Source organism: Triturus cristatus, chromosome 12, assembly GCF_964204655.1.
Source record: "Triturus cristatus chromosome 12, aTriCri1.1, whole genome shotgun sequence".
NCBI classification, from domain to species: Eukaryota; Metazoa; Chordata; class Amphibia; order Caudata; family Salamandridae; genus Triturus; species Triturus cristatus.
The window spans coordinates 260,341,737-260,348,572 of NC_140595.1; positions in this window are offsets into that span (position 1 = coordinate 260,341,737).

Here is a 6,836-nt window from a genome sequence, read left to right on the forward strand (position 1 = left end):
CCTCCCAGGCCTCCGGGGCTTCCCTCCTCCGGGCCGCGGCATGGCAAAGTGCCCAGGGACGGGCTCCACGGGTCCCGGGCAGTCCTTCCCCGGGCGCCCAGGCCCCGAGAGCTCCGGTGGACCTCCCCGTGCCCGAGGCCAACCCGGGAAGCAGAGTCCCCCCCGAGCCCTTGGTGTGAGGGTGGGCAGGCGGGAGCCCTACCGCTATGGCTCGGGCAGACGGGAGCCCTTTCAGTTGCCGGCCATCCGGTCGCTCCTTTCCCCTCGGCCATCTGGTCGCGCGCAATGCTTTCCAATGGGGCGACCAGATGGCCGGGCCGGCCTGGAAGTCCCGATGAGGGTCCATTCGCCTCCCGGATCCCAGCCAGGGCTCCAGGAGGCCGGGCGCGTCCGCGCCTAGGGTCCCCTCCGTCACTCGCAGCGCGCGGGTTACAAGAAAGGAGGGTATCCTTCCTCCGGATTAGTAGGGGCAGGGTATGCCGAAACACCCATGCCGGGGCTGTGCGGTTCATTGCCGGGGACCAGATGGGCTACGCCCGGGCAACATCCTCCCAGGTCCCCGGGGCTTCCCTCCTCTGGGCCGCGGCATGGCAAAGTGCCCAGGGACGGGCTCCACGGGTCCCGGGCAGTCCTCCCCCGGGTACGCCCAGGCCCCGAGAGCTCCGGTGGTCCTCCCCGTGCCTGAGGCCCAGCCGGGAAGCAGAGTCCCCACCCCGAGCCCCTGGTGGGTGGGCAGGCGGGAGTCCTTTCAGTTGCCGGCCACCCGGTGGCTCCTTTCCCCTCGGCCATCTGGTCGCGCGCAATGCTTTCCAATGGGGCGACCAGATGGCAGGGCCAGGCCTGGAAGTCCCGATGAGGGTCCATTTGCCTCTCGGATCCCAGCCGGGGCTCCAGGAGGCCGGGTGCGTTCGCCCCTAGGGTCCCCTCCGTCACTCGGAGCGCGCGGGTTTCAAGAACGGGGGGTAGCCTTCCTCCGGATTACTAGGGACAGGGTACTCTGGGACCCCTCTCGGTCCTCAGCCGGCAACTGGGTCCTGCCGTGTGGCAGGGTGGCCGGAGGGCCTTCCCCTGCGCCTGTGGGCCCGGGAGCCCCGGCTGGGTCCAGGGGCCCCGCCAGGCCCCGGGTCGGGGTCTCTGGCCCCGGGCGCCGTCCCCCGGCACCGCCAAAGGCCCGGGACGGGGTTCCGTTGTGGCCGGGGTGCCTCCCGTGGCTGGATTGGGTTCAGGAGCTCCGGCCAGGCCCCGGGGAGGGCGGCCTCCTTGCCCCGGTCTCCGTCCCGGGTCCTGCCGCGTGGCAGGGTGCCCGGGGAGGGGTCCGGAGGGCCCGGGGAGGCTTCCCCTGTGCCTGCGGTCCCCGGAGCCCCGGCTGGGTCCAGGGGCCCGGCTGGGCCCCGGGTCGGGGTCTCCGGCCCCGGGCGCCGTCCCCCGGCCTGCGGCACTGCCAAAGGCCCGGGACGGGGTTCCGTTGCGGCCGGTCTCCGTCCCGGGTCCTGCCGTGTGGCAGGGTGCCCGGGGAGGGGTCCGGAGGGCCCGGGGAGGCTTCCCCTGCGCCTGCGGTCCCCGGAGCCCCGGCTGGGTCCAGGGGCCCGGCCGGGCCCGGGGTCGGGGTCTCCGGCCCCGGGCGCCGTCCCCCAGCCTGCGGCACTGCCAAAGGCCCGGGACGGGGTTCCGTTGTGGCCGGGGAGCCTCCCCTCGCTGTATTGGGTTCAGGAGCTCCGGCCGGGCCCCTGGGGGCCCCGGGGAGGGCGGCCTCCCCGCCCCGGGCCCCGGGCTCCGTCCTGGGTCCTGCCGTGTGGCAGGGTGCCCGGGGCGGTGTCTGGAGGGCCCGGGGAGGCTTCCCCATCGCCTGCGGTCCCGGGAGCCCCGGCTGGGTCCAGGGGCCCGGGTCGGGGTCTCTGTCCCCGGGCCCCGTCCCCCGGCCTGCGGCACTGCCAAAGGCCCGGGACGGGGTTCCGTCGTGGCCGGGGAGCCTCCCCTCGCTCGCCTGGGTTCAGGAGCTCCGGCCGGGCCCCTGGGGGGCCCCGGGGAGGGCGGCCTCCCTGCCCCGGGCTCCGTCCTGGGTCCTGCTGCGTGGCAGGGTTCCCGGGGCGGTGTCCGGAGGGCCCGGGGAGGCTTCCCCATCGCCTGCGGTCCCGGGAGCCCCGGCTGGGTCCAGGGGCCCGGTCGGGCCCCGGGTCGGGGTCTCCGTCCCCGGGCCCCGTCCCCCGGCCTGCGGCACTGCCAAAGGAGCTCCGGCCGGGCTCCTGGGGGCCCCGGGGAGGGCGGCCTCCCCGCCCCGGGCTTCGTCCTGGGTCCTGCCGCGGCATGACAATTTCCCAAACGGTTACGAGTCGGACGGAGAATACGCTCCGACCGACAGTTTGGACCCGCTTTCTTCAGGATCGTAATCGGCACCTCGGTGTATGTGCTTGGCTGAGGAGCCCCTCCCCTCGCTCGCCTGGGTTCAGGAGTTCCGTCCGGGCCCCTGGGGGCCCCGGGGAGTGCGGCCTCCCCGCCCCGGGCTCCGTCCGGGGTCCTGCCGCGTGGCAGGATGCCCGGGGCGGGGTCCAGAGTGCCCGGCTCTTCCTATCATTGTGAAGCAGAATTCACCAAGCGTTGGATTGTTCACCCACTAATAGGGAACGTGAGCTGGGTTTAGACCGTCGCGAGACAGGTTAGTTTTACCCTACTGATGATGTGTTGTTGCAATAGTAATCCTGCTCAGTACGAGAGGAACCGCAGGTTCAGACATTTGGGTGCCCATTTCGATCCTGGAGATATTTCCCCCCGTACGAATCGTATCTGGATTTTTTTCCGACCGAGGTGCCGATTCCGATCCTGGAGATATTTCCCCCGTACGAATCGTATCTGGATTTTTTTCCGACCGAGCTGCCGATTCCGATCCTGGAGATATTTCCCCCGTACGAATCGTATCTGGATTTTTTTCCGACCGAGGTGCCGATTCCGATCCTGGAGATATCTCCCCCGTACGAATCGTATCTGGATTTTTTTCCGACCGAGGTGCCGATTCCGATCCTGGAGATATTTCCCCCGTACGAATTGTATCTGGATTTTTTTCCGACCGAATCGTACAATTGCCGTACAAACTGGCAAGTACGATTCGTCTGGGAAAAACTCCATACGATTCGCATTGGGTCGCGTCCCCCACACCTTCTCGGGTCGGAAAACGTGTCCGACACGTCCCCGGACGATTTACCGTACCAATGTCAAAAATCAAGTCCGACCGCGCAAGTACGATCCGTATCAGCCAGACCTGGGTGGTCCCTGGCCATCTGGTCGCCTGGCTGCGCGACCAGATGGCCCTGCTGGCCGGGCGACCAGATGGCCGGGCCGGCCTGGAAGTTCCGATGAGGGTCCATTTGCCTCCCGGATTCCAGCCGGGGCTCCAGGAGGTCGGGCGTGTCCGCGCCTAGGGTCCTCTCTGTCACCTTGTGCGCACGGATTACAAGAAAGGGGGGTAATTTCCCTCCGGATTAGTAGGGGCAGGGTATGCCAGAACACCCCTCCGGGGCTGACGGTTCTTTGCCGGGGACCAGATGGGCTGAGCCCGGGCAACATCCTCCCAGGCCTCCGGGGCTTCCATCCTCCGGCACGCGGCGTGGCAAAGTGCCCAGGGACGGGCTCCACGGGTCCCGGGCAGTCCTCCCCCGGGCGCCCAGGCCCCGAGAGCTCCGGTGGACCTCCCCGTGCCCGAGGCCAACCCGGGAAGCAGAGTCCCCACCCCGAGCCCTTGGTGTGAGGGTGGGCAGGCGGGAGCCCTACCGCTACCGCTATGGCTCGGGCAGACGGGAGCCCTTTCAGTTGCCGGCCTGGTCGTGCCTTTCCCCTCGGCCATCTGGTCGCGCGCAATACTTTCCAATGGGGCGACCAGATGGCCGGGCCGGCCTGGAAGTCCCGATGAGGGTCCATTCGCCTCTCGGATCCCAGCCGGGGCTCCAGGAGGCCGGGCGCGTCCGCGCCTAGGGTCCCCTCCGTCACTCGCAGCGCGCGGGTTACAAGAAAGGGGGGTATCCTTCCTCCGGATTAATAGGGGCAGGGAATGCCAGGAAACACCCATGCCGGGGCTGTGCGGTTCATTGCCGGGGACCAGATGGGCTACGCCCGGGCAACATCCTCCCAGGCCTCCGGGGCTTCCCTCCTCCAGGCCGCGGCATGGCAAAGTGCCCAGGGATGGGCTCCACGGGTCCCGGGCAGTCCTCCCCCCCGGGCGCCCAGGCCCCGAGAGCTCCGGTGGTCCTCCCCGTGCCTGAGGCCCAGCCGGGAAGCAGAGTCCCCACCCCGAGCCCCGGGTGGGTGGGTGGGCAGGCGGGAGTCCTTTGAGTTGCCGGCCACCCGGTGGCGCCTTTCCCCTCGGCCATCTGGTCGCGCGCAATGCTTTCCAATGGGGCGACCAGATAGCAGGGCCAGGCCTGGAAGTCCCGATGAGGGTCCATTTGCCTCTCGGATCCCAGCCGGGGCTCCAGGAGGCCGGGTGCGTTCGCCCCTAGGGTCCCCTCCGTCACTCGGAGCGCGCGGGTTTCAAGAACGGGGGGTAGCCTTCCTCCGGATTACTAGGGACAGGGTACTCTGGGACCCCTCTCGGTCCTCAGCCGGCAACTGGGTCCTGCCGTGTGGCAGGGTGGCCGGAGGGCCTTCCCCTGCGCCTGTGGGCCCGGGAGCCCCGGCTGGGTCCAGGGGCCCCGCCAGGCCCCGGGTCGGGGTCTCTGGCCCCGGGCGCCGTCCCCCAGCACCGCCAAAGGCCCGGGACGGGGTTCCGTTGTGGCCGGGGTGCCTCCCGTGGCTGGATTGGGTTCAGGAGCTCCGGCCGGGCCCCGGGGAGGGCGGCCTCCTTGCCCCGGTCTCCGTCCCGGGTCCTGCCGCGTGGCAGGGTGCCCGGAGAGGGGTCCGGAGGGCCCGGGGAGGCTTCCCCTGTGCCTGCGGTCCCCGGAGCCCCGGCTGGGTCCAGGGGCCCGGCTGGGCCCCGGGTCGGGGTCTCTGGCCCCGGGCGCCGTCCCCCGGCCTGCGGCACTGCCAAAGGCCCGGGACGGGGTTCCGTTGCGGCCGGTCTCCGTCCCGGGTCCTGCCGTGTGGCAGGGTGCCCGGGGAGGGGTCCGGAGGGCCCGGGGAGGCTTCCCCTGCGCCTGCGGTCCCCGGAGCCCCGGCTGGGTCCAGGGGCCCGGCCGGGCCCGGGGTCGGGGTCTCCGGCCCCGGGCGCCGTCCCCCGGCCTGCGGCACTGCCAAAGGCCCGGGACGGGGTTCCGTTGTGGCCGGGGAGCCTCCCCTCGCTGTATTGGGTTCAGGAGCTCCGGCCGGGCCCCTGGGGGCCCCGGGGAGGGCGGCCTCCCCGCCCCGGGCTCCGTCCTGGGTCCTGCCGCGTGGCAGGGTGCCCGGGGCGGTGTCTGGAGGGCCCGGGGAGGCTTCCCCATCGCCTGCGGTCCCGGGAGCCCCGGCTGGGTCCAGGGGCCCGGTCGGGCCCCGGGTCGTGGTCTCCGTCCCCGGGCCCCGTCCCCCGGCCTGCGGCACTGCCAAAGGCCCGGGACGGGGTTCCGTCGTGGCCGGGGAGCCTCCCCTCGCTCGCCTGGTTTCAGGAGCTCCGGCCGGGCCCCTGGGGGCCCCGGGGAGGGCAGCCTCCCCGCCCCGGGCTCCGTCCTGGGTCCTGCCGCGTGGCAGGGTGCCCGGGGCGGTGTCCGGAGGGCCCGGGGAGGCTTCCCCATCGCCTGCGGTCCCGGGAGCCCCGGCTGGGTCCAGGGGCCCGGTCGGGCCCCGGGTCGTGGTCTCCGTCCCTGGGCCCCGTCCCCCGGCCTGCGGCACTGCCAAAGGCCCGGGACGGGGTTCCGTCGTGGCCGGGGAGCCTCCCCTCGCTCGCCTGGGTTCAGGAGCTCCGGCCGGGCCCCTGGGGGCCCCGGGGAGGGCGGCCTCCCCGCCCCGGGCTCCGTCCTGGGTCCTGCCGCGTGGCAGGGTGCCCGGGGCGGTGTCCGGAGGGCCCGGGGAGGCTTCCCCATCGCCTGCGGTCCCGGGAGCCCCGGGTCGTGGTCTCCGTCCCCGGGCCCCGTCCCCCGGCCTGCGGCACTGCCAAAGGCCCGGGACGGGGTTCCGTCGTGGCCGGGGAGCCTCCCCTCGCTCGCCTGGGTTCAGGAGCTCCGGCCGAGCCCCTGGGGGCCCCGGGGAGGGCGGCCTCCCCGCCCCGGGCTCCGTCCTGGGTCCTGCCGCGTGGCAGGGTGCCCGGGGCGCGGTCCGGAGGGCCCGGGGAGGCTTCCCTTGCGCCTGCGGTCCCCGGAGCCCCGGCTGTTTCCAGGGGCCCGGCCGGGCCCCGGGTCGGGGTCTCCGGCCCCGGGCCCTGTCCCCCGGCCTGCGGCACTGCCAAAGGCCCGGGACGGGGTTCCGTTGTGGCCGGGGAGCCTCCCCTCGCTGTATTGGGTTCAGGAGCTCCGGCCGGGCCCCTGGGGGCCCCGGGGAGGGCGGCCTCCCCGCCCCGGGCTCCGTCCCGGGTCCTGCCGCGCGGCAGGGTGCCCGGGGCGCGGTCCGTAGGGCCCGGGGAAGCCTCCCCTTCCCTTTTGTCTTTCCCCTCGGCCATCTGGTCGCGCCTGTCCCCTCGGCCATCTGGTCGCGCACGTCCCTTCGGCCATCTGGTCGCGCAGGCCCCTTCGGCCATCTGGTCGCGCCCAATGCTTTGCTATGGGGCGACCAGATGGCCGAGCTCGCCTGGAAGTCTCGATGAGGGTCCATTTGCCTCCCGGATCCCAGCGAGGGCTCCAGGAGGTCGGGTACATTCGCGCCGTGGGTCCCCTCTGTCACCTCGTGCGCACGGATTACAAGAAAGGGGGGTAATTTTCCTCCGGATTACTAGGGAGAGGGTC